This window comes from Crotalus tigris, unplaced genomic scaffold (assembly GCF_016545835.1).
Source record: "Crotalus tigris isolate CLP2741 ecotype Arizona unplaced genomic scaffold, ASM1654583v1 scf7180000018073.2002930, whole genome shotgun sequence".
In the NCBI taxonomy this organism is placed as follows: Eukaryota; Metazoa; Chordata; class Lepidosauria; order Squamata; family Viperidae; genus Crotalus; species Crotalus tigris.
In genome coordinates, this window is record NW_024096808.1 from 367,637 (window position 1) to 393,835 (window position 26,199).

Sequence of the window (26,199 nt, forward strand, 5' to 3'; positions counted from 1 at the left end):
AGGAAGGAAGGAAGGAAGGAAGGAAGGAAGGAAGGAAGGAAGGAAGGAAGGAAGGAAGGAGGGAAGGAAGGAAGGAAGGAAGGAAAGAAGAAAGGAAGGAAGGAAGAAAGAAAGAAAGAAAGAAAGAAAGAAAGAAAGAAAGAAAGAAAGAAAGAAAGAAAGAAAGAAAGAATCAAACTGGATTACCATGTCTTCTACTAGTTCTCTCTTGTGACCACTGCAGCAGTCATAAGATCTTTGTTATGTTAATAAAACTGAGTGCACTTCCATCCTTATTTCAGTTCACAGAGGAGGTAGATTAACTTCCTATCCCTCTCCTTGAAGGTCCTCCCATATGCGTGTTCTGAAGCTAGCAGGGCTTATGTGGCTGCTTCCTCCTTTGAAAACCAAATGCCAAAGCTCTATGCAATTTGAAAGTTGAATCCTTTCCTGGGGAATTGTTTCTGCAACGATTGCCAATTTTCTGCTTGAGAGTATTATGATCCAGCTTGAGCCTTTTGTTAGGTCCTTTCTGCTGCTAGTATCTCATGGACATTTGGTAAAGTGCCGTTTTTGGCCCCCTCCCCCCAATACTGTTTTCAGAACAAATCTCTGCTGCTGCTGGAAGATAACTATATAAAGGATGAGGAGGTGATATGGCACAAGCCATAGAAGGAATTAATAACCAATCCAAACAGTTGGAACTTACAGGGGGAGGTACAGCTATAATTAAGTTATAAGATGGCAAACAATTTATTAAACATGATGAGCTGCAGAAACCCAAATGATTGCTAAATAGCAGCAAAGAGATCCCCAAAATTCACTTGTAGCACTTGTAAAGGCTTCATTTATTAACAAGCACAACAGCCATGCAATAGTCATATACTGTCGAGAAATGAATTTTTATTCCTCATGCCTTATCCTCAGAAGAAATAATCATTTCAAATCCAGATTTTTTTTTTTCAAGAACAGCATGCTGAGGTAATTTCTTGACACACTTGAAAAGTGCTGCTCTGGAGTATTTGTTAAATGGAGCCATCTATGCTAAGATATAATCTCTTAAATCAGAGGCAAACCCGAAAGCATTAATACATAACTTCAGGCTCAGCAGGAATAATAATAAAATAAAAAGTAAAAAAGGATGGGGGCAGATAATCTACTTTGCAGTGGTACTGCAGCAATATTTAATATATCTAACATTCCTGTGTGAAGTGTACAAGTTGGCAACTTAAATGTGAGGCAATTTAGTTAGCAAGCCACAAAATTGGGAAGGTAAGAAAAATAAGTCTCTTGAAGGTCTTATGGGATATAGATTCTACAAACATAGAAAGATTCATTAAAATGCATATTTTCAAATAGCAAAATATTGAGATTAATTTGATACATGTGCAAGACAAGCTAGGAAAAGAATACGTCAAAATCTTGGAACCTGGTTATGATGGTCTTGTAATCTTTTTTAGCTTAAAGAATATTTAATAAATGTCACAGTTTTCCCTTCAGTTTTCTATAATAGTTCTAATAAATTTAGAATATCTGTCAGATTGTCAGATTAATTTAGAATTTGCAATCTATTTGTTCTGTTTCTCTTAAATTGTTGGAAATAATAGCTTTCCCTAGGGAGTCAAGAACTTTGGGTAAAAGATATGTGAAAACCAGCTGCCCTCTGTGCAGGATCTCTGAAGAAGGGAAAAGAAGGTGGACATCATCTATCATGAAATCTGTTTGTTTTTCAATGTTTATTTTATTTATTTATGGTGTTTGTAAGCCATATTCTCAGTGTCTTCACTAGAAATATTACATCCGTGTCCAAGACTCCCTTAAACCTAAGTCTCAACATTTTGAGGACAGCTAGGTTACATTTTTACACCTTTTCTAAAGAACTGGGAATGCATAAGAAACTTGACAATCTCATTGTAAATGCAATTGTGGCAATATCTGTTTCTGCTTTAGTCGATACAAAGAAATGATCATGGTAGCTATCTTATCTTGTAATTGCAGGACATGGTTCATGGGAAATTAACTTAAAATCAATCATTGCCATGTTGAGAAATAGCATATATTGATATTGGTGCAAATTGGGATAAAATCATGAACAGTAATGGAATTGAAATGCCAAATAGCCAAATAATCAGGAGCCATCAGGATGAAGCCTACAAGTATCTGGCTATATTGCTGTTGAATAACAGCAAGCATGGATGATTTAAAAATATTATTGGTAAAGAATACATCCAAAGAGCGAGAAAATTTCTAAAGACAAAATTGAATGGTGGAAATATCATCAAAGCCATCAATATCTGTATCATACCTATGATATGATATACTGCTGGAATTATTAACTGGACACAAGCTGAACTGGACAGTTTGGATTGAAAAACAAGAAAACAGATGACTATTTACTGTGCATTGCATACCTGTACTGATATTGATAGATTATACTTGCCTTGTGGAAATGAAGGAAGGGGTTTATTTCAAGTGAAACAAATTCTCAAAGAAGAATAGCATGCATTGACTGATTATGTACAAGATAGCCAAGAACGAGCATTGATATATGCTTAAAAAAATGGAACTTACTAAATGTATAGGAAACAAACATGAATATCAAAAGAATGTAATAAAAACATAAACAAAATGCCAGTAGGGAAAAGAATTAGACAATCAATTTCTACAAAAGATCAAGGGGAAAGTGGATAAAGATAAAACCTGGCAATGGCTTATACCTGGAAATGTTAAAAAAGGAAAGAAAGCAAAGCAAAGTAAGACTTGATTTTAGTTGGGCAAGAGCAATCAATTCAAACAAATGCAATCAGAATTGAAAAATCAAATGTTTCAAAGTGCAAAGTGTGCAAAGAAGCAAAAAAACAAACAAACTAAAAAACTCAAAACCCAGTAGATGATATACTCAGCTTGTGCAAGAAGATCGCATAGATTATAAACAACAAAATAACACAGTTGCCAAAATGATTCACTGGAACATGTGTAAAAATTATCACTATCAATAATGAAAAAATGATGGGAACATATAGTTGAAAAAATAGTAAAAATGATCAGGTTAAAATATTTTGGGATTTCTAAATATAAATTCATAAAGTCTTGGCTCATAACATACCAGATTTAACTAAGGTTGAAAAGAAAAAAAATGTGGATAATTGATATGGCAATACCAGGAGATAGTGGAAGAGAAGACAAAGACAAAGTATCAAGATCTAAAACTCAGAGTTCAAAGATAAATCAGCCATAGTGGTCCCAGTGGTTATTGGCACACTGGGTGACATACCAAAAAACTTGGACAGCACTTAAAAATCTGCACATTGACTGAATTTCCACCTGTCAGTTACAAAAGACCACACTGCTTGGATTCAAACATATACTATGCTGATATATTGCAACTTCCTGGGTTCAGTGCATATGAAGGCTAACATCAGCTAAAGAACTGGTAGCTGTAATTTTACACTGCAGTGTATATAATAATAATAGCTTTTAGTATATTAGACATCTCACAGAATGTTCAACAGAAATTTATTACAATCATCCAGGTATTGGAGATGTAACTCAAAATGCATATATCTTTACTTCCCATATTATTGTTGCATTCTTATTGACATGAATAGGATTGCTCCTATGACTAGATCCACATTCTTTGCTTGGCTCAGTCACTAGTACAGGTCATTCCCTGAAGACAGGGATGTTTGATGAGATGCTTTCATTCTTGTCTTTTTAGCAATGTTACATAACACTGGAATATCCCTGACAGAATTTATTTCTGCTGAACTCCTGTCTCCACAGGATATCACCCAATCAATTGTACCAACCAACCAATCACCTAAAAATGCATGTTCTGTTTTCTGTATAATGTGCAATTGACTGCTGAACTTTCTCTCCTTTTCTGTGGGAGAAATGACACTTGGGCTTTTTGGATCTGAAAGATGATGTTGTCTTCATAGGTCAGTGCTTACACCATTATTCTTTTATACAACCACTTCCCTTCTCCTGTCTGGTTGACTTTTTCATCCAAGTAGTGTCTGAGAAACAAAGAACTTATAAGAGGCAACTTCTGTAGCATTTTGTGTCTTCTGGAGAATTGCTCTGCAGCTTCTGCTCCCCACTGAGAAAGTTCTCCTGTTCTGCTCTCTTATTAAAGCAGGTTTTCTCCAGCATGATTGGATGGAGAACCCACGGATGGGTTGTCTTAATCTATCTGCTCCAATTAGACTAAGTCTGAAATTTAGTACCGCCCCCTCTGTGCCAACTGCACCCCAGTTTTAGACTTAGTTTCTTTGCTCTAAGACGTGTTTTTTCTTCGCTCCTGGAGCAGAAGACTGTGTATTCCTATTTTATTTCATCCCAACCTATAGCCTAGCAGGCTGACAGGCTGCCAAAACCTCCCTTTGGGGGGGGGGGACTTTCCCTTTCTCTCTTTGAGAGCCTTTCAGCTTCACAATCAGCTTGAAAATTGGATTCCCAGAAGCAAGAGAAATCTCCTATCAGGGGCTGTTCCTCTGCATCAGAGGCTCCATTCTTCTAACCAGAGCCTGGAGGCCTTAGAGGCAGGGGTAAGCTTGCCAATTGACTGGGGGGCTCCGCAAGGGACGACGAGGCTCATCAGGCCTGGAGGGAGCCTTTTCTAGGTCCCTCGGCCTCAGCAGACCGCCCCAGCAGCAGGAGAAAGTTTTTGGCACCGATCCAATTTTCAGAGCCTGGAGGCCTTACTAGGCCTCGGCCTGCCTCAGCCTCTCTCAGCTCACCTAATTGTAATCCATTCGCTGCGTTAGGAGACCAAGCGATTCCTCGGAACGAGGGCTCATCATAGCTTAGGCCTCAGGCCTCAAGGCCTTCTTCTAACTGCCGTTTTTTTGGCGCGAACTCTGTGGCCGCCATTTTGAATTGACTCACGGTGGCCATTTTGTGTGTGACTGAGGCCTAGACTGCCTGGAGTTTCTCCTGAAGGCAGTGTTCATCACCGGTGACAGAGGCTTCGAGACTACAGCGTTGAACCGGGGAGGGCCTGTTCGCTCCCAAGGGACGCGGTGCCCATTAATTCCCCGCCCACCCCCCTCAAGGGCTGAATCATCTCTGCAGGCTCCCTTGGTGTTTTCAGAATGGATCTTTGTTTTTACCCAGGAGGAAGATGAGCCTAACAAGGAATAGGTGACAACAACAGCAGCTTTTGTTTAAACCATTGGCATATTCTCCTCCCTCCCTTCTGTGTCCAGCAAGATTTACCTCCCCCCTTTCTCCAATTTGTCTTGCAATTGTGAATAGATTTATGACTCTGAGAAGTTCTGACAATGAACTTTTACAATGGTTTATTGTAAGCATTAAAGCAGAAAGGTGGCAAAGTGCCTAATGAGTGATTTACACCACACACTTGTCCTCTTAACACCTTCATTGACTTAAGTAACAAAGAATCTGGAGAAATATCCAATGTCACCTCATGCCTCAGAGCAACTTCCTTTCACCCTGTAACTGCAGAATGGCACTCTCCTTTTTACTTCTGTTGCTGCTAGAAGGAGCAGCCATTGTTTAGGTTAATCTAGGCCAGTAGTTCTCAACCTGTGGGTCGGGACCCCATTTGGGGTCCAACGACCATTTCACGGGGCTGTCCGCCATTTTTCCCCCTTTTCTTTGGCCACGCCCCTGGCACCCGGTGATGTATAAGTGGTTGGGGGTCACCACAACATGGGGAACTGTATTATGGGGTCGCAGCATTAGAAAGGTTGAGAACCACTGATCTAGGCCAAAGAACTGGGAAACTAGGATTAACCCCTCTTGTATTAATGAGCCTGCTCCTCCTCCTTTTTCTCGTCACAGATGGAACAATTTGGGAGCAAATGTAATTCATGCTGCAAGCATTCTTCTATCAAATGACAAATCAAAGGACCACCCAGGCTGCAGAACACATGCAAATCTTTGCAAAGAACAAGGCTGCAGAACAGGAGTTCTGGTTTCCCTTGTACCCAAAGCAGGACTGAGGGATTGGCTCAAAGGTCTTAGACCAGTTGGAACAAGTTTGTTTCACTGACATGGGAGAAATCTGTAAAGCAACATCATTTCAAGACACCTCCCCTATACACATCAATGCTTACATAGCCCTCATAGAGCAATTCAGCTGGGATGAGGGGAAACAAACCACTTTCAGAAAGAAGCACTAGAAACCATCTTCAAATGGTCCAAGATGCGGGCTGTCCTTGATATGCAGGCAAAGGAAGGAATATTTCTAAAATTGATTGGTGAATTGTGTTCATGACAGGGTGAGGAGGCTGCATGGATTTAGCCTTAGACCAAAGACCAGCAACAAGAGAAAGTCAAGGAGAAGGAGGATCTTTAACCAGTGATGAGCATGTCCTTATACTTTCCAAAGAATCAAATGAAACTAGGCTTTCTTTGTCTTTTTGGAAGAAAAGAATTTAAGTGTTGCTGGTATAAAGTACAGAGAAGAAAAAGGAAAGGAAACCTCAGTGTATGCCTATTTCACAGAGTTTTCTAATCTAATTTAATTAATCAATTGAATCTCATGGAGAGTTAGACCAAGATAAGCTGGTCAAATATCTTATTTAAGATATTTCCCTCTTTTGGTCTTCCTCAGAGAACTCATTTAAGGCAACATCTTCAGTTTCTAGGTATATCAGAAAAAATATCAGTATATAATCTCCAGAGTTGAAGTCCTGCTTAAGTCTACTGCCATCCTGTAGCTCAGAACACTTTGGCAAATTCTAATCTAGCTTTGCATGCTCCCCTATATCACCTAGATATCTAGTAAAAATGTATTATCTAAAGATAAGGATGTTAGTGCATATCAGAATAATGCACAGCCTGCTATGGTTGTTCAATTATGGATGAAGCAAAACCCAAACCAAGAAATTGTCTCATCTGAAACTCATCATGGTACAGGAAAATAAGGTTTGGAGGGGAAATTTATAATCTGTTCATTGTGATCATTTCCCCCCAAAATCTGGTGTAAATAAAGCAGAGGCCTAATTATTATTCTATTGATATACCATCTGAACATATTTTAATAAACTTATAAAATGAAGTTATCAAGACAAGAATTGCAACTGATGGCTTCTTTGGCACGACTGTATGGACATCTGCATTTTAGTCTGAATGCTCAGACAGGAGGACTGTATGATGATCATATATCACACACACACATGCACAAACAGAAGACATTATTTTTTTCATTTAATCCTCTGAATACACTAATAAATATCTATATACAAATATTTTAAAATAATTACTATAATTTAGAGAGACATACAGTACATGGCTTCCCATTATAATGGGGAAGTTGGTGATCACTAGACCTTGTGTTGATCCAACCTGCAGTCCAGCTCCCCAGTTTGATAGAAATCCAGCTCCCCATTTATATTAGAACTAAATAAGACAGATCTTCAGATAAAACAGGAACACACATCCTGAAATCTTGGACTGTGTGCATCACCCTAAATTCATTTGTGGTTTATAATTTAATATAATTTTTGTATTTAATGTATTTTAAGTGTATTTAAATTAAATCAAGCTTTTGTTCTATGTGTGCTGCTCAAAATTCAAATGCAGCCCTTAACCTGAAAAGGCAGCCCTGAAAGATGTGATGCTGCAGTGTAAGGCATGTGGCCCTTTTAATGTAAACCTGACTTAGACCTTTTTATGAAGATATGGGAGAAAGAAATGGAGATGGCAGCTCTTCTCTCTCCATATTCATAGCACATGTATGCTAAGAAATTTGAGCTCTGCTGCTTGCAACAGAGGAGGAACGTGCCAATTCTTATTTTCCAGACACATCCATATGAAATTACAGTCTGTTCAGTGCAGTGTTTCATGTTCCCAAAGGTAGTTTTACATTCTCATATGCATAAAAAATTAGAGCATTTCCTGAACTTTTTCCTGGAACTATTTATCATCTCCAAGTGTGATAATACAGCAAGGATAAATTAGGTCTTAGCCAATCATTTCTTCTACTAGCTCAGACTAGTTTATAAAAATGTCAAAGTTTTTGCAGTCAGCCAAATTCGTGTCATATTAGCTGCAACTAGTAATTATTATTCCAAGTATGCAGTGAATTGTTTACTTCATTTCTTTTTGAATGTCCTTTGATGTCCTTCTAAAATATATGCTTAAATAAATATTATGAGATTAGTTTGCTTCCTTTGGACTTCAGCTGAATTTGCTCTTTTACTTGTCAAATTTCTTCATGCCAATCTAAGTTATTTATCTCTTCCAAAGACTTCTGGTGGAGATGTGAGCTAAACACATCTCTGTGGAGAAAAGACATTCACAGAAGCAGACGGAAAAACTGGTATGTAGACCAGTTCTTTGGAATCTCCTCAGAGAAGAAGATGATGGGAGATTACCCAGATATGCTCCAGACAGCTATTCCTTGCAAGGAGACCATAGAACAGTGGTCTCCCATGAGTTTCAGTGTTAGGAGACAAAGGGATCAATCGTTAAGCTAATAATTGTGGCAAAGGTTTTTAAAGGATACTGTTCACTAACCTAATCAGTTTTGAAAATTGCCTATTTAAGTATCTTAAGGCTGTTAGTTATTTTTGGAACAACAATTTTGAGTTTTCTCTTCTGAAAAAAAATAACTATAAATTTAAGTAGTTAAAGAATATATTTTTATTGGATTTAGAAGAGTGGCTTGTTAAAATCTCAAGTCTCTGTGATGGAGAAAGAATTGAAGAAAGATCAAATCCTGTGACAGTATTTGAATGAACTAAAGATTAAGATTTTCAAAGGTAAGAGGAAAGAATATAAATTTGGTTTATTTGATCAAGGGTAAAATAAAATATGCTTTGATGAAATACTTTATGGATTTTTGAATAACACTAGGACTATAAAGTTGATGTCATGTGGATTCGCTCATAGATAAGGAGTAGGCTATGGAAACAAGTGATCTGTTTGTATCTTTATAGGGGATGAAGAGCTATCAAACTTGACAAAGACTGGAAATAATTTCTTTATATATTTTTCTTTTTCCTTTTCTTTCTTCTTTTTTTCTTTTTTGTCCTTTGCCGTTTCTCTCTCTCTCTCTCTCTCTCTCTCTCTCTCTCTCTCTCTCTCCTTTCTCTCTCTCTGACATTAGTTTGTATTAGTTGTTATTTATTAAAGATTACCATAATCTGTAATAAAAACACACACACATATATACATATACTGTATACATACAGATATACATACAGATACACACAGAGAGAGACACAAAGACACACACACACACACACACACACACACACACACACATCTCCTTTCTTCACCCGAACCATTTAAATTCTTCAAATGACATGACTTTGCCATTTCTGTTCTCTTTTCTCCTAGGCAATATGAGCCTCAAGGAGTGCAGAATAAAATAATTAAACAGGATAATTTCAACATATAACTTTATTTTCTCATATTTTCACATTTAATCAGAATTAACTACTGAGGAGGGAACAATAGGAATGATCATCCACAAGAAACAACAAAACAGAAATGCCGAACGTTTCCAGCAGGGAAATAAATGTTCACTTCAAAGTTTTTTTTAAAAAAAATGAAGTAAATATTCAGTTAATTCTTCCTAAGTGTGAGAACCCCCTGAAATATAAGCCAAGCACGAATGTCTAACGTCTCAAGAGATTATACTATTAGATTCAGTAACCTTCTCAACAAAGCTATCAAGGCTAATGGTAACATTAAAAGGAGAATACAAATCAAATGGGTTCCCTGAAGCAATTTACATCCAGTCAGCATACAGGAGCAGAAGTTATATTCTGAAAATTAACACCTAGTCAGAAGGGAATAAAGACAAGAAAGGCAAAGCCTCATGCATAGAAATATAGATTAAAACCTCTTTCCTTTCTCTGGATTAACTTCTGAATATAAAATATATCAGAAAATCAGAGGTCACGATATCCATATGTTTTCTGGATTTACACATTACACGTTTTATATGATGATCAGATTTTAGCACCCTAGTGAACTGGTCAAAGAGCAGACCATGGGAAGAAGTTTTCCATCAGAGAACCTGTCAGTTCAAGTTAATAAACCAAGGTGATATATAAGTAGTAGTGACCCCTTTCAAAAGAACTTCAAATACTCTTATTGTATTAGTAAAACATTACTGCCATATTGTCAAAGTAACAATTGCAGCATAATGTAGATCCTGAACCAAATTAACTTATGACACAAGCATGATGCAAAATGGAAACATACTGATCTGTAGGACAATAGCGTTTGATTTCCATCATTGGATGCGGAGGTTGTCTGCAGTTGCACCAGTTTTCTTTCACTTATGATATAAGTATCATTCATCTTTTCTCATCTTTCCCACTACCTATTGCTGTCTTATGATTTATCAATTGTTTTCAACTTATGATTAATGATTTGATCTATGATCTATGACCTATGACCTATTGCTTGCTGTTATTTGTACACTGTAAGCTTATGCACCGGAGACAAATTCCTTGTGTGTCCAATCACACTTGACCAATAAAAATTCTATTCTATTCTATTCTATTCTGTTCTGTTCTATATATTAAATTGCAGCTCAAATATCTTTCTAGGTCAGTTTCTGAAATTTCTATATATAAGGGAAAAAAGAAAATATCCACACATGAAGGAAATGTTATTTTGTTTACAATACGGGTATTGCAGAGGAGACGGAGTCCTGAGACAATTATGATGAACATTTAATTCAGAAAAAAACATGGAAGTACACTTAACTTTTTAATCTTTTTTGCTGAAGAGCCCAGTGTGAGGAAGGTATGTATACCCACCCAGAAGCAATGTGGAGTACAGGAAATAGAAGATTCAGAAAATAGAAAGTGCTCATATAGTAAGAATAGAAGAAGAGACAACAGACTGAAACTGTGTAATGCAAAGGACACAAAGGTCAAAAGACAGATTTTAAAGAAATCACAATTTCTTGGCATCCATTTCTTTCACTACGGTAATAGATGTTTAACTGACTCATGTGCTCCTTAGATTTGAAGTTGTGATCATCAATCAACCAATGGGGTAAGAAGATTCTAAGAAAGTTCCAGTGGCTTCTTCAGAAGAGAAGTCACACTATAAAGCAGCAGAAAACTAGGTTAATGGATAGATTCTTTTTTTTTTTTTGAAACACATTTTATTGTTTTTTTAAATCTTAGAAAAAGGTGCTCAGGACACACCATGATGTTTGGGTAATCAAACATTCAACAATAGAACCATATATAAATAACTCAACTCAATACATTCAATGTCCCCTCTCTATTTCCCTCAACTAGCATAATACATTTAAAATATTCCATTTCTAATTTAAATTTCTATAACTGCTAAACCTGTTTTAAAACTTTGTAAATTTACAATCACCATAATCAAATTTGACTTTAAATCAACAAGTTATCAATTCAGGTATCGCTTCTAGCTATATTCTAATTCTTAATTTCTTATATCCCTCATTTTACCACAAGTCTCATTTATTTCTTCTTCCACTACACAATACATATCCTAATTAAGATAAAATATTAATCTACCCTATACATACATAATCCATCAATCGATCAATCTCTTTAAAATAACAAAAATAGTGTAAATCTTAATTCATTTCAATTCATTAAACAAAATTCAAATTTCATCCAATTGATTATCACGTCTTATCACATCTATATTATCATACAGAAATATCATCTTACTAATTTAAAACAATTAATTATTAAAACAATCCAACTCTAAAAAGCCAGCATTTTTTCCATTCCAATACATAATAATTTTCATGAAAATAAACCTATTATTTCAAAAAGTACATTCTTAATCTAATTAAAACATCTGTTCTAATAATTGACCTTTTTTTCTTACTTCTAACTCTAAATGTTAATCCTTAAAACTGTCCATAAATCAACATTGCCTTTAATCTATTACACAATTTTACATTTTTCTTTTCAGTGTTATTCTGGCTATTTTTCTGTGCCAAGCAGGTTTCCACAACCAAGCTTCCCTTTCAGCCAATAGATCTCTCTTTATTGCTTGTAGTGCCCTTTGAAACAATAGGAATCCCATCCTCTGCATTAGGCATCTATTTCTCTCATCCTTAGAGCTTCGTTGCTTTAAAGTTTCCAGTCTCAATCTTTGATTCTTTTGGTCCTCAAAGCTGTAGATGGAATATTTATAAGATAAAATAACTTCCTCATTTATCTCAGTTGTTTCCTCTTCTAGTATGTTTTGATTTATAGAATAGTCAGATGTAGTCTGGAGATCAGTTTGAAGATTTAAAGTATGACTCTGGATCTTAATTCTGTAGTAAACTCTTTCATTGTAGCAGATATTTCTGCAGTGGCCTTATAAATCTTTTCCAATATAGGTTTGCAGTTTAATTGTAAATGAGCTTTCTCCATTTTGATAGTAATTAAAAAGAGTCTCTATTTTTCTTCTTGTGGAGGCTGTGTTTAATAAAAATTAAACAGTGTCCATCCCCACAACTCTCACAGCTGCATTAGCTTATCTTTTCTCTTCAAAAGTAATTTAAAGGTCCATCTATTCCATCTCCAAAGAATAGCCAAAAGTTGCAATATTAGATTTTTGCCACTAGATATCCTCAGTAAGTTGAAAAAAAACTTTTCCAGATACCATTTTCCCCCTTTTTTCTTTCTTTTGAAATATAATGTGAAAAAAGAAATAATCTTCCAGCATAAAATGATAGTACAGCTCTTAGAAAAAATTTTTCCTGTACCCCAAAGCATATGAAAATAAAGTATAATCTTTAAAATTTTATTGTATTCTTTTGTTCAACGCTTTTCTTCCCAAACATGTAGAAGCTGCTTTTTCAAGCCAGGGAAATAATTCCAACAAGGCTCTTACAGGCAAAAAAAAAAAAAAAAAAAAGCAAGATAAAATGAAGAGAGGAGCAGGAAAAAGGAAAAAAAAGTCTCACCCGGATTCACCACAGTGGGTCTTGCAGCTTAGACATTTTTTGACCTGCAGTTTGAAGCAGCAGGGTGATCGGCCATTTTACTGGCCGATCTTCTTCTCTGTCGGCCCTCAGAGATAGCTCAGACAGTTGGAGGAGCTGCCGCTCTTCCGCAACTGAGCAAAGCCTCCTCGACAGAAGTCATACCCTCCAGGGTGACTTTCGACCCGCATAAGGGTCTACCGGCAGAGGGAAGCCAGCTGACGAGGAAACAAGTCTCTTCGTAATGCTAGAGGCGCCGCGATCTGGAACCAGAAGTCATTAGTGCAGTGGTTCTCAACCTTTTTAATGCTGCGACCCTCAACCAGTCGTAAGTCAAGGACTACTCAACTGATGTAGCACCGTTTGCAGAATGGGACTTTTGGCGGGCTCAGCAGGGCAGAGACAGCCTGGACAATTCCTATTCCTATGAGCCGAGGTGGCGTAGCAGTTAGAGTGCAGTACTGCAGGCCACTTTAGTTGACTTTGTTCAGGAGGTCAGCGGTTCAAATCTCACCGGCTCAAGGTTGACTCAGCCTTCCATCCTTCCGGGTAGGTAAAATGAGGACCCAGATTGTTGGGGGCAATGTAAATATATATATACATTGCTTACTGGTGTACACCGCTTAGAGAGTGCTTGCACTTAAAGCGGTATATAAGTCTCATAAATAAATAAATAATGGCTTTTGAAAGCCAATAGAATTAGACTCTATTCAAGAGAGTCTATTCTATTGGCTTTCAAAAGCCAATAGAATAAAAGGGAGTAGCACAGCTAAGGAAAAGGGGGGGAAAATGGCGGACTGCATTGTTTGGCAACCCCCGTGAAATGGTCATTCGACCCCAAATGGGGTCCCGACCCACAGGTTGAGAACCACTGCGTTAGTGGATAGATTCTTCTTGCTGTGGTAAATGAATAAGATTTCTTCATGTAAGTGATGAATGAGCATATCAATCAATGAATGAGGAAAAGAAAGGAGCCAGAGTGTTTTTCCCCCCTTGCTTTGATGTGGTTCCTTCTTCATTTTAGTTTGCAACTATACTGATAACACTATTTGCAAATGTCTTATATATGTAATTAAATACTAAATTGTTTTGAAGCTCTCTTTCATAGTATAATCAATAATTGTGTAGCATATTCAGGCAACCCAGAGACACTCTTTTATGTTTACCTCCAGCATTCAGTCTTGATTACCTGCTTTCTTTTGCAGGCTACATACATGTAAAACCACCATTGTCAGTGGTGGAGATGTAGATACAAAGCTCTGTATTTTATTTATTTAGATATGTGGGCTTCCATCTCTTCTAGAGGCGACTAGAGTTCTTACAGCATTCATTCTCACTAGTTTTTCTTCTATGGCCATATTATCTGGGCTGAATTATAATTAATACTATAATTGACTGATTGATCGAGTTTTATCCTACCTTTAATATTTTATAAGTAACTCGAAACAGCAAGCATACCTAATATATCTTCTTTCTCCTTTTTTCCCCACAACAATCCTATGAGGGTTGGACTGGAGAGAGTGACTAGCTCAAAGTCATCCAGTTGACTTTCATTCCTTAGGCACAATTATAATTCATGGTCTCTTGGTTTCTAGCCTGGCGGCTTAATCATTGCACTGTGTAGGATGTCTATTTGGGCGTTCTTTGGAGCTGTTTATATTATTTTAATGAATTTTACAATGTGATTACTTTTTCATGCAAGCTACATTTAATTTAATGTGATTAGTCCAGCAGTTTTATATTCACAGTTTTATAGATATACTAAATGTTCATTATTTCAAAATCTTAGAGATTCTATGTATTATCCCTGCTAGTAAACAGCAAAGTGATGAGTGATATCAACTCCAGCACATAAACTTTGTATGAACAGTTCTACTAAGGTGTTTCTATTTAATTGTTTTATAGAGCATAGATAATAGCATATATTTTTTAAAAAACAAAGCTAGTAAATTACAGAAAAGCTGGATTATTTTAAAGCTTTGCAACAGGTTGCAAATTCCCATTTTTTTATATCGAGGCATTTCATCTGTAAAATTTTTGAGATGCAATCTTAAGGTTTTGATTCAAATCCCCAGCTCAGCTATAAAGCTCTCCTTCATAAAATTCTTGGAAACAAGATACAATTCTCTTATCCCACACAATCTGAATCTTCATTCTAGACTGCGAAAGAAAATAGACATTATATTGGCTGATCATCTATGTCAGGGGTCTTCAAACTTGGCCCTTTTATGGCTTGTACGCTGGCTAAGGAATTCTGGGAGCTGAAGTCCATAAGGACCTCATAAAAGGACCAAGTTTGAAGACCCCTGATCTATGTGTTTGTTGTATGTGTGAACTGGGGACTGAGTTCTATGCTCCAGGTTCTCAGAAAGATAGTCATTTTAATTTTGATCTGTCAATGGAAGTCACTCAGTCTTCCCTTGTTACACACTGTACAGTTTAATACTGGCATGATCCAGATTTTGTTATATTAAATGCATATTTGTAAGCCCCATAAGACATGAAGCTATTTACAAGGATTAAGTAGGTTCTGTTTTCAGGTACAGAAAAACTGTATCATCAAGGATGGGAAAGACACATTCTTTTTTTTTTTTCAATTACCAGAAGACATAGAATACAGTTACGCTACATGCCTTTGTTCCCCAGGCTTCCATACCTAAGTAATGTAATGGCCCACAAGGCTCCTATTTCCCTCAATTGCCCACAAGTCCTAAACTACAGTGGGATATATAGTTACTGAACAAGGATGACTCCCAGCTGTCTGATTTTCCACTCTCTGCAGAATGGGTGGCCCGTCCTCTGCTCTGAGAGAAGGAGCTCCTTTCCCCTTCCCCCTCCCTATTCACTTCAGAGAAAGCTTTCAATAGGGAAAAGGCAAATTGTCACGGGATTAAATGAATAAGGACATACCTTTTAAAATTCTGTGACATCAACAGGACTTGCTTAACTTTCCCTTCCTTTACCATTCATTTTAGTTATTTTTTAAATTGCATTTTACAACAAAAGTGGGGGAGAAGAAAAAGAAAAAGAAGTCCACAAAATTGTTTGAAATCATATATATATATATATATATATATATATATATATATATATATATATATATATATCTGAGGTTTTCGCGGGTATTTGTATGTAGGTCTTTGGTTGTTCGGGTTTTCTCCCGCGTAAAATTGGAAGTGTCTTGGCGACGTTTCGACGAAGTCCCATTCGTCATCTTCAGGCTGGTGTTTTCAGCTTCGTGCTTTGAGCAGCAATGCTCAAAGCACGAAGCTGAAAACACCAGCCTGAAGATGACGAATGGGACTTCGTCGAAACGTCGCCAAGACACTTCCAATTTTACGTGGGAGAAAACCCGAACAACCAAAGACCTATATATATATATATATATATATATATATATATATATATATATATATATATTCAAAAGATAAAAACGAAAAGCCAGAGGGTGGGGGAGCTCGTTTATAAGCACAAACGCGCCTGCACACGGCTCATAGACCTCGTTATGGGGCCCGGTCGATTGATCCTCCCATCACTCATGTCAGAAGTATTTCTGAGTTCTAAGTTCTTGCAGCTGATTACTTCTCTGTTGCGTGCGGCTCCTAGGCTGGGAGGCGAGCATTCCATGTCACTTCGCACTAGAGTAACCTGTGTAACTGCAGACCGATCCTGTGATGAAATCCCAGATCCGGCTATCTCCCTCCCCCGTGTCTGACGTATCACTCTCAGGGGGCATGCCACCCCATCCATGCTCCCATCTTCCCCTATAGCCCCCAGCCCGCCGCCCTTCCGTGCGTGGGATGCACAGCAGTTCGTTGCAATCTCCGTTCCTGTCAGTTTGGCGTCCGATTCAATTCTCCCCTCGGAGGAAATTCCAATTGTGGTCTTTGCGCGTGTGCCCTCACGCTTCCACCGTGCTACTTGGGAACGCGTGATGGAACCCTTAATATATATATATATATATATATATATATATATATATATATATATATATATTCAGTTGAGGTGGATAACAATTCCTGTGCATGGGACTGCTGGCTTTGGGATGGTCCATGCAGAAACCAAAATATGCAGCTCAGAGGTTTTCGTTCATTTCAGAAAGAAATGAGGCTGGCTGGTTTTAGATACATATGAAAATGCAGTTATTTGAGCAGATGTGATTTGGGAGGAGGTAAGGACGGGACAAAGCTGAAGCTGAAAGTTTCCTTGCCAATGAGAGGGACATGCATCAGCAAAGGAGCAGAAGCTGAGAGATGGCAGGGTTTCTTTCTAAAACTGTACCCAGTTTGATTCACCCAGACTCAAATGAATCATAAAAGCACAGTTGAATTTTTATATCTGGTAAATCTGGTCCCTGTAAGGATTGAAAGATATTTTATTTTGAATAAAGCCAAAATACAAAAGTGAAACACACAAACATATATGTGTGACTGCTTTTTTTTTTTTTGCTATTATCCTATACCCGTAGTGGCAAACCTATGGCACGCGTGCCACAGGTAGCACGCAGAGCCCTCTCTGGGGCATAGGTGCCGTTGCTCTACTCCTAGGCTGTCAGCTGGGTTTTATAAAACCTTTTTGCTTTAGGCCTCCGCTGCTGTGTGCAAAAAAAAAAAAAAAAAGGTTCAATCTCTCAATCAATTTCAACTTTTCACGGGAAAAAAGAAGATCTCACAAAGTTGGAATTGATTGATTGAACTTTTTAGTCCCACCCAGTCTGCCATTACCACCGCAGACACACCCATCCAATGGGCCATGCCCACCCAATTGCCCACACTCACCCAATGGGCCAAACCTACCCAGCACCCAACAATACATAAGTGGGTTTTGGGTTGCAGTTTGGTCTCTAAAAGGTTTGCCATCACTGTCCTATACTCTATTTCTGTTCCTATCACTACTTTACAATTACAATTTTCTCTGGACTATATTCTACTTCTATTACTTCTTTACTATTACTGGTACAGAGTAATGTATTCCTCTTAACAGAGTTTGTTAACTTCAATTCCTCTACACACACACCCCCGATCCCTTTTATTTTTTTTATTTTTTATTAATTGAGCAATATGTAAAGCACTTGCACTTTCCTTGTTGTGCTTTGTTTCGCTGTGTTTCTTACAACCATGTAAAGTGAGTCACCATGATCATTAAGCAAACTGTGTGGTTGTTAAGTGAATCTAGCATCTCTAATAAACTTTCTTTTGACATTTTCATCTGGAAAATAGTCATGTGACTGCAGAGTGCTGCAACTAGTCATAAATGTGATTCAGCTACCAAGAGTCCAAAATTATGATCCTGTGACTATGGAGGCGAGGTGGCAGTTGTAACTTAGAAGATGGGTTGTAAGAAGCTTTTTTAAAAAGTCTGTCGTAACTTTGAATGATTGTTAAGTGATTGTTCATAAGGCGAGAACTTTCTGCAGATACGTAGCTCTCCATTTCCCTTGACCATGTAGAATCTTATTCATACAATGCTAGAAGATAGATGGTTTTCCATATAAGATCAAAATGCATTATTTTTAATTGAAAGAAACCTTCTGGAGTTTCTTCTCTGAATGGTATTTCAGTGAAATTTACCAATATTCTTTGGTTAAGTTCAAGGATGATAAATACTTGACCCACTTAGGGTCATACAAGAGGTCATTGACTTAGGAATACCCATCCAATTTTGCCATTTGGTTTATTTGCTGGAAGCCTACACAAAATCATATTTCTCCATTTGGTTTTGGTACTAATACAATCGGAGAACACCAGTCACAGATGGTTCTATAATGTCCATTTGGAGTAGCTTATTTACTTCATTTTGTAATATTTCTTTCTGGAATCCCGTAGAGGTCAAATAAGTTGTCCACCAGATCTGTAAATCCTGGTTGTGTGGCGAACATATCTTTATAGTCCCAAAGTGTCTTTTCCATATACTTTGATTTTGTAGTAAGTCCAGATTGAGATTTATTTTCCGTGGGATGGTTGCAGTTTGTGTCTGCCTTCCCAGGTAAAACAGACAGGAAACATGATTATAAGAGCTTATTCTATTTTAATGTAGGGCTACATTAAAGAATTCTGCAAATTTGAAAGCACAAATTCCTGCTGTCACTTTAACTGCTTGATTAATTAGGGTGGGTCCTTCAAATATTTTTTTTTCTCCTTAACCATTAAGCAACAGAGGGCTCCTTGCCTCCCTTTTCTGATTGTTTCCTAGGCAGCTTCTCTTTCCCTTTTTCCCCAAAGCCATCCATGCATTCCATTACATCATCACATCCCAAACTTGGTTCAACAACTTTGGTTCGCTTTAATTAAAACTAGTAAAGTCATTCAAGGTTCTGGGACCCGTGATTCTATTATGACATTTCCTTAAGAGGTTAGCATGGTAAATTTCCCTTTTCCCTTCTTCTGATTTGATTTCATAATTCACTAACCCAGTTCTCCTTCTTGCTGTGTAGGGGGCCTTGCCACTTAGCTTGTAGTTAGATACTTTTTGACTTCCAAGTCCACATCCTTGGGATTCTCTGCTGATTTCTTACTCAGGTTCTAATCAGCCTCACACCTGTGCAGTTCTTCTGAGATCAACCAAGCTTAATTAGGTGCTGTTGCCATGTCATATACAATCCAGATTGTTCAGTCAGACTCCTGGCATTAAACCTTCATGTACAGGTAGTCCTTGACTTACAACAGTTCAACTGTTATTCGACTGTTACAATGGCACTGAAACAAGTTACATGCCCATTTTAAACACTTAATGATTGTTGCAGGATCCCCCCTCCATGGTCACATGATCAAAATTCATATGCTTGGCAACTGACTCACATTTATGATGGTTGCCGTGTCCTGGAATCATGTGATCACCTTTTGTGAGCTTCTGACAAGCAAAATCAATGGGGAAGCTGGATTCACTTAATAACCGGGTTACTAACTTAACAAGTGTAGTGATTCACTTAACAACTATGGCAAGAAAAGTCTTAAAATAGAGCAAAAGTCATTTAACAAATGTTTCACTTAGGAACAGAAATTTTGAGCTCAATTGTGGTTGTAAATCGAGGACTACCTGTATTCTTGTGCATGAAACTTATATTACAAACTACCCCTTTTTACCAACTGACAATTTAAACCTTTTGAGTGAAAAATGAAAGAGTTTCTTCAGATACACCTTGGATAAATTTCTAAAAATGCATTTTAGAAATATATAGAGAAATGTGACGTATGCCCTAACATACCTGTGGCAAAAGATTCATTTTTAATGTGAATTTTATACACTTGGTATAGGAGAAATCCAACTATCTAAATCTCTTTCTGTGTCTCACAGCAATGTTTTTAAAATCATTCTCATCATATAATACATATATCCAGATATACCTAAGTATTCTTAGTTCAAGATTAATTATTGCTGCCAAACCCTGCTGAAACTGTATAGTTACCTAATAAAGACAGTTTCTTCCAAAAGATTTTGACCATTCAGTACAATCAGCTGAGATGGCCGAGTGGTAAAGGTGTTGGACTCAAAATCCAATAGGGTTTCCCTACATAGGTTCTAATCCTGCTCACAACATGAAGCCTGTCTTTTTCTTTAAAAGACGATCAATAGTATACCCAGAAAAGGCTTCTTTTGCATTTTTTCTTTATATTATTTATAACAAAGTATAAAGATTCAGAGTCCTCTCAGAACTATCCTACAACACTGAGTTCATTCCAAAAATGATAGCCTTCTCAAGAAGTTAAAACAATAGTGCCACAAATATAACCCTATATCTATGGCAGTGTTTTTCAATCTTGGCAAGTTTAAGATGTGTGAACTTCAACTCCAGCCAGCCTTTGGGAATTGAAATTCACATATCTTAAACTTGCCAAATTCGAAAAACACTGCTCTATGGTAATTGAGATGTTTAACCTGAAAATCTTCTAAGGCTGGTAATATATGCCTACTCATCTGTTCTGTCTGTAAGGCATATTGATTCAAATCTTTTGTTATGGGATTGATCTGCTTGGTATACAAATATGGGTAATATTGGATACAAAAATTAATTTCCATCAAATTGTTACAGTTTACATGAGGCTTTACCTTTGCTGAAACTTCCCAGAACTCAGTCTGACATGCCTAAAAGAGCAGCTATTACAAATCGTTGACTGTTTCTCACATTTCATTATGATTGCAGAATATATATCCTCCCTCTACTGTTTAAAGCCTGTACTCTACCTGAAAAGTTCTCTATATAATATATTTTTGTTCTGTTTCCATATTTGTTAGCAGGTGGTGATTGTATGTTTACATGATTATGTGTTTATATCCTTCACATTCTTGATCTGGAAAGCCCTAGCTACCTATAAAACTCTAACATTTTGTGATAAAGTATGCCTTACATGCATTATTCAAATCTCTGCTTTCGGACACAAACAATCAGATCCACAACTGAAGAGTTCAATTAGCTATTTTATTACTCAAGCCTACTGTATAATATAGGAATCTTCTCAAACTGGTAGTTTGCACCTTGGTCAAACTAAAAAGATTCAATGGCATTCAAAGAGAAATCAGGCTTTTCCCCAGTATACCCTCACAAGGATACCAGACTAATTCCCCAGTTGACTCTTCTCCCCGGCTCAGCTAGTCTCTCTCCCATGTCCGCCCCCAAAACAAACCTATAATTTTTTTATTGCTCCAAATATAAGACTCTGGGCAGCTTGCAACAGCTAAAGCACAACAAAAGCAGACTTGTGTAAAACACCATAGTGGAATGGGGATGGGGAGGGAAGTAAGGCTGCATTGATCTGCCCTAAAATCAGAGTGACACAATCAGGCTGTCTTTACTCACTCCAATTATCAGGTCATTATAATTTGCCTTAATATCAGAATCTTGAATGGGTGCTGAAATGAGGTGGATAAGATGTCTTGTTCAATCACTGGTTAACTCAGGACTAGCTTAAAGAGCTCAAGGAAAGACAAGGGAAGACAGATTTCAAATAAATAGTGGGAACCATTTATAGAAGTTACCATTTTTTGATCATACATGCTGTGAAAAAACCTGAGCATTGTGTAGCTAGATGGCTGTACAATCAGTGATCACAGAGACTGCAGATTGAAAATGTTGAAACAAACACTGTTCTGTCAGGATGAGATGGTTTTTAAAAACGTACTTACACTCATTAAAAAAATCAAGATATTACAGCTTGCTGCCAATGCAATAAAACCATTCCCATAATCTTACTGGTAGCAATCATTTACAAGGGTACTGGCTTTAAATAGGTATTAAATAATATATTATCCCACTTCTTTCTATTCCTGTCACAGAACTGTTCATGCAGCAAAAGTATGACATTTTTCTTATATTATTCATCTTTGGACAAAGAGTTTTATCACTAAGTAAAACAAACAATTTATGGGTGTAAGATGAAATAGCTAATATTTGTATAGACCAAAAACATACATTGTATGATAATGTGCATCAAAAATTTAGAAACAAGAAACCTGTCTTGCCCACAGAAACCAAAGGCAGGTTCCTGACACTTGTTAGTGATTAAGAGTTCTCTCTTTGTCTGATTTTCCAAGCAAAGAATTTATCAATATGAAAGGTTGTTGTTACTATCAGTAAGTACATTTGAATGGCTCTGAACTAAAGCAACAATGAACCATCAGGCAGTTAGGCAGTAGGGAGGGAATCCCAGAAATGAAATTCTGCAGTGAGGCTTGCATATTTGAAAGATTTTTATGTACAATAAAGGAAGCATGTTCTAAGCAATAAATGTTCTATACATTATAAATCCAGCACCAGCAGAAGCAAACTGGAAGTTTGTTGTAAAACTGATGAGATAAAAATTGAAATAGCTACAGAATCGGCAGGGAATACATTAAGAAGTAGAAAATGAGAAATCCACCGACACAAGTCACAACCGTTTCTAAACACGGTGGTCTGTGACTACACAGTTATCAAGTGTGGCAGAATTCATGTCAACATGTCTACTCAGTAAACTATTCAATCATGAATTGAAAAGCTGCCGCTGGGTTAGGCTGAGTTTTTAAATTTTTAGGGCAGTGCAAAGGCTAATTTCAGAAATACAATTAGGCCATGGCTGCACACAGGCATAGAAAACTACCACTGGGAGTTAAACCCTGCAGTAATGTTTAATGTTTCCTATGCTGAAAATTTGAATGATTGGTCTTGATACTTAACTTTTTTTCTTTTTCGACACAGTCAAGGGAACCTAGCTCTCCTGTCTTTGTAGTAAGATTCTTTTACTAATATTTCACAATTTCAGTCGAGCGTTGATGCATTAATATCATTTCAACTCCGGCAGCTTATTTCAACTCTATCGTAGCCTACAACCTGTGTGCCCTCTTGAAATCAATTTCCAGACGTCTCCTTCCAGCATGGTTGTTGCTACCAATTCTGGGAACTGAAGTGCACACATTTGGAGAGCATCCAAGTTCAAAAGGCTATCTCACCATATTCTTTCATGGTGTCTGCATGAGCCCTTCTCTGTTCACATGAATAAAGATGCAAAGTGGAAAATTCGGCCTTATTTGACATATAGGGACCTTCTATTTACAAGCTGCTAAACATGCTTGGGTCATTGGAAGTAATTTATATGTACGTGCATACAAACATGCCCATCATACTTCTCCCTTTCAGGATGTATTGTGAAATGAAGCATGGAAGCAGAGAAAGAAATAATAAGAGAAAAAACAAAGGCATAAGCTAAGAAGAAGACAACACAGCTAAATTTAGCTCATACCAATATCATTCACTATGCACAATTCTGTGATGACTTTTTAATCTTTAACCTTTTACTATTTGTGGCTGTTAAGAAATTCCAGGCTAGATTGCAGTGGTTCTTAATGGGCCAGGCTGGTGCTTTACTCAAACCATGGCTGATTGGTCATTATCCTGCTATTTCTCCATCCTTATAAGGAGGAGAAACCACATTGATTGGCTTCTATGTAGACCCATCTAGCAGTGCTTGGCTTTTCTTTTATGGATCCTTCCTTTCTTATTAGCCACACTGTTTTTCTTTTACTTTTTCCTGATGCTTGCATTATAGTTTCCTTCTTCCTTCATCACCTTCTTCTCAGATTATCTCCTTTGACGCAAACAAAGCTTTTTTCTTTTTATCTCTTATTATGTCATCCTCACTTCTCTGATGATCTGTGATCTCTGATCTAGTTCCTCTGTAGGTTAATTGCTATGTTGTAATAATAATGAGCTGATATTTTACCTTCAGAGAAACGATGTAGCAATCTTCATACATTGCAATGTAAAATGGTTAAAAATATATAGTAAAGGAAAAAGTAAGGAGCTTTCTAGTAATATATATATTACTATATATGTATGTATGTATATATATATATATATATATATATATATATATATATATATAGAGAGAGAGAGAGAGAGAGAGAGAGAGAGAGAAATGAGAGATGAAAGGGTTAAATAAATCACAAGTTTCTAAAGATGAGACAGTTTACTGACTTAATGAAATATTGCTATATCAACTGCAGAATTATAAACCACAAAACAAGCAAACAAAAACCAACAACTACCAATCAACAGAGAACCTAGTAGCTCAGTAGCCCAGTAGCCTAGAATGAAACGATGGTCCAAGACTACTGGCCTGCTATTGAAGTGGCCAATTACTGATCAGAAAGGGACATGCCAGATATTACAGCCACCAGAGCTGGGGCTGTTACTAGAATGGATCAGAGTGCTGGAGACCACCTACTTTAAAGGACTTAAAACTTTTGTGGGGGGAGGAGAATAGTTTTGCATTAAAGCTTGAAAGCACAATTGCAGTGGGATGGGAGCAGGAAGAGAATAATGCCACACAGTCCTGCACGAGGGAACAGTGAGTGGCCCATAGTGATTGTGGGCTAAGTAGAAAGTATGGATTTACTTATGTCCCTCCACAACTGTCTATCCTTAGAAATCATCCTTGTTTCCACCATGGTCATACACTCCTTCATATAGTCTCTTCTTTAAACTTCTCGTTTCTCTTTTATTCAGGATTTCATAAATTCCATCCACATATGCCTATTTTAGTTTTCCTCTTCCTCCTAATTCCTTTCCTCCTTCTTCATGCATGTTTTGTAGTTCAGTCCTTATTCATTCTCTCTGAGTGATCAGTTCCCCATCATATAATGCCATACATGCCATGCTGCCATCATCATGATGTCATTGATAATGCAGATTACATAATTTGCATGATGATGTCAAACTGGACATGATGTCATTATGGTTTTTACCAAACAGCTCTATTCTCCTTTCCTCCTTTCTTCTGATAGACAAAAATTAGCCATTTTTATTTTTGAAGACTTTCTATAAACACAAACCCATTTGGAGCCCAATGGCATTCTTGCAAATAAGTAAAATAGCAGCTGGATTTTTAAATATACACGTTTCCCTTTTTAAAAAACCAAAATATTTTAAGATAATTAAAATTGGGAAAAGTAGGAGGCTACCACTGCAGCACTTATATATACATATTTTCATAATATCAGGAATGGCCAACTTAGATGAAGTCTCTCCTGAGTTAAGTTTAACTGTTGATAACTGTATGGACATATACATATAGTTTTCTTGATAACAATATAGAAGTGGTTTGTTATTGCTTTGTCTCATTATTTCCTCTCTCCCCCACTCCCCATTTTGCAGTTTATCCTGCAGCTCAAGGATTTTCTGGTAGGTTCCCAAGTCTAACCATGCTTATTTCTTCTAGTTCAACCAAGATTGCCTAGCTACTACCATCTTTTATAGAAAGATGATTATAAGAAGCATCTTCCTTATCTCAAGCTTTTTGCAGCTAAACAGGGAAACAGTCTGATTTGAATGCTGACATTTAGATAGAATTGAAAACAGGTTGGCTGTGTGCCAGCCTTTTGAAAGCATTGGAAATGCTGATTTAGAGAAATTCTTCAGAGGAAATACTATCACAGTCAGAGTGAATATATTAAATATAGCTTACTTTATCTTTGGAATGGTATACAACTTAATATTTAGCTCAGGCATCATTCAACAGCTGTAATACACATTTGCTGAAGAGTCTAAATCCAATAGGGATGATGCACACCCGATCCCCTCATTCTCATTGAGACAATGCTGTCTTATGAGATCATGGAGGCATGCCTTTTCTCTGGCAGCCCCTGCCATTTGGAAAAAACTGCCCTTACCACAATCATCATCATTTACTACCCCTCTACTGCTGGTCCCAACCTTGCATATCTTTAGAAAGGCAGTCAAGACCTGGTTCTTTCCCCAGTTCTTTGGGTATGATTAAGTCTCAGCTGGATGAGATATACAGTAGTCTATTTTAATCAGATTGAAATTTTACACATTTTAGCTGATT

General features: G+C 37.1%; 1 non-coding gene across 1 annotated transcript; it reads left to right on the plus strand.

Annotated features, from left to right (window-relative positions):
- The first annotated feature begins 20,337 nt into the window (after nt 1–20,337).
- Nucleotides 20,338–20,419, plus strand: TRNAL-CAA. Its single transcript has one exon. It is a non-coding gene; the product is annotated as a tRNA-Leu (tRNA).
- Nucleotides 20,420–26,199: the final 5,780 nt, after the last annotated feature.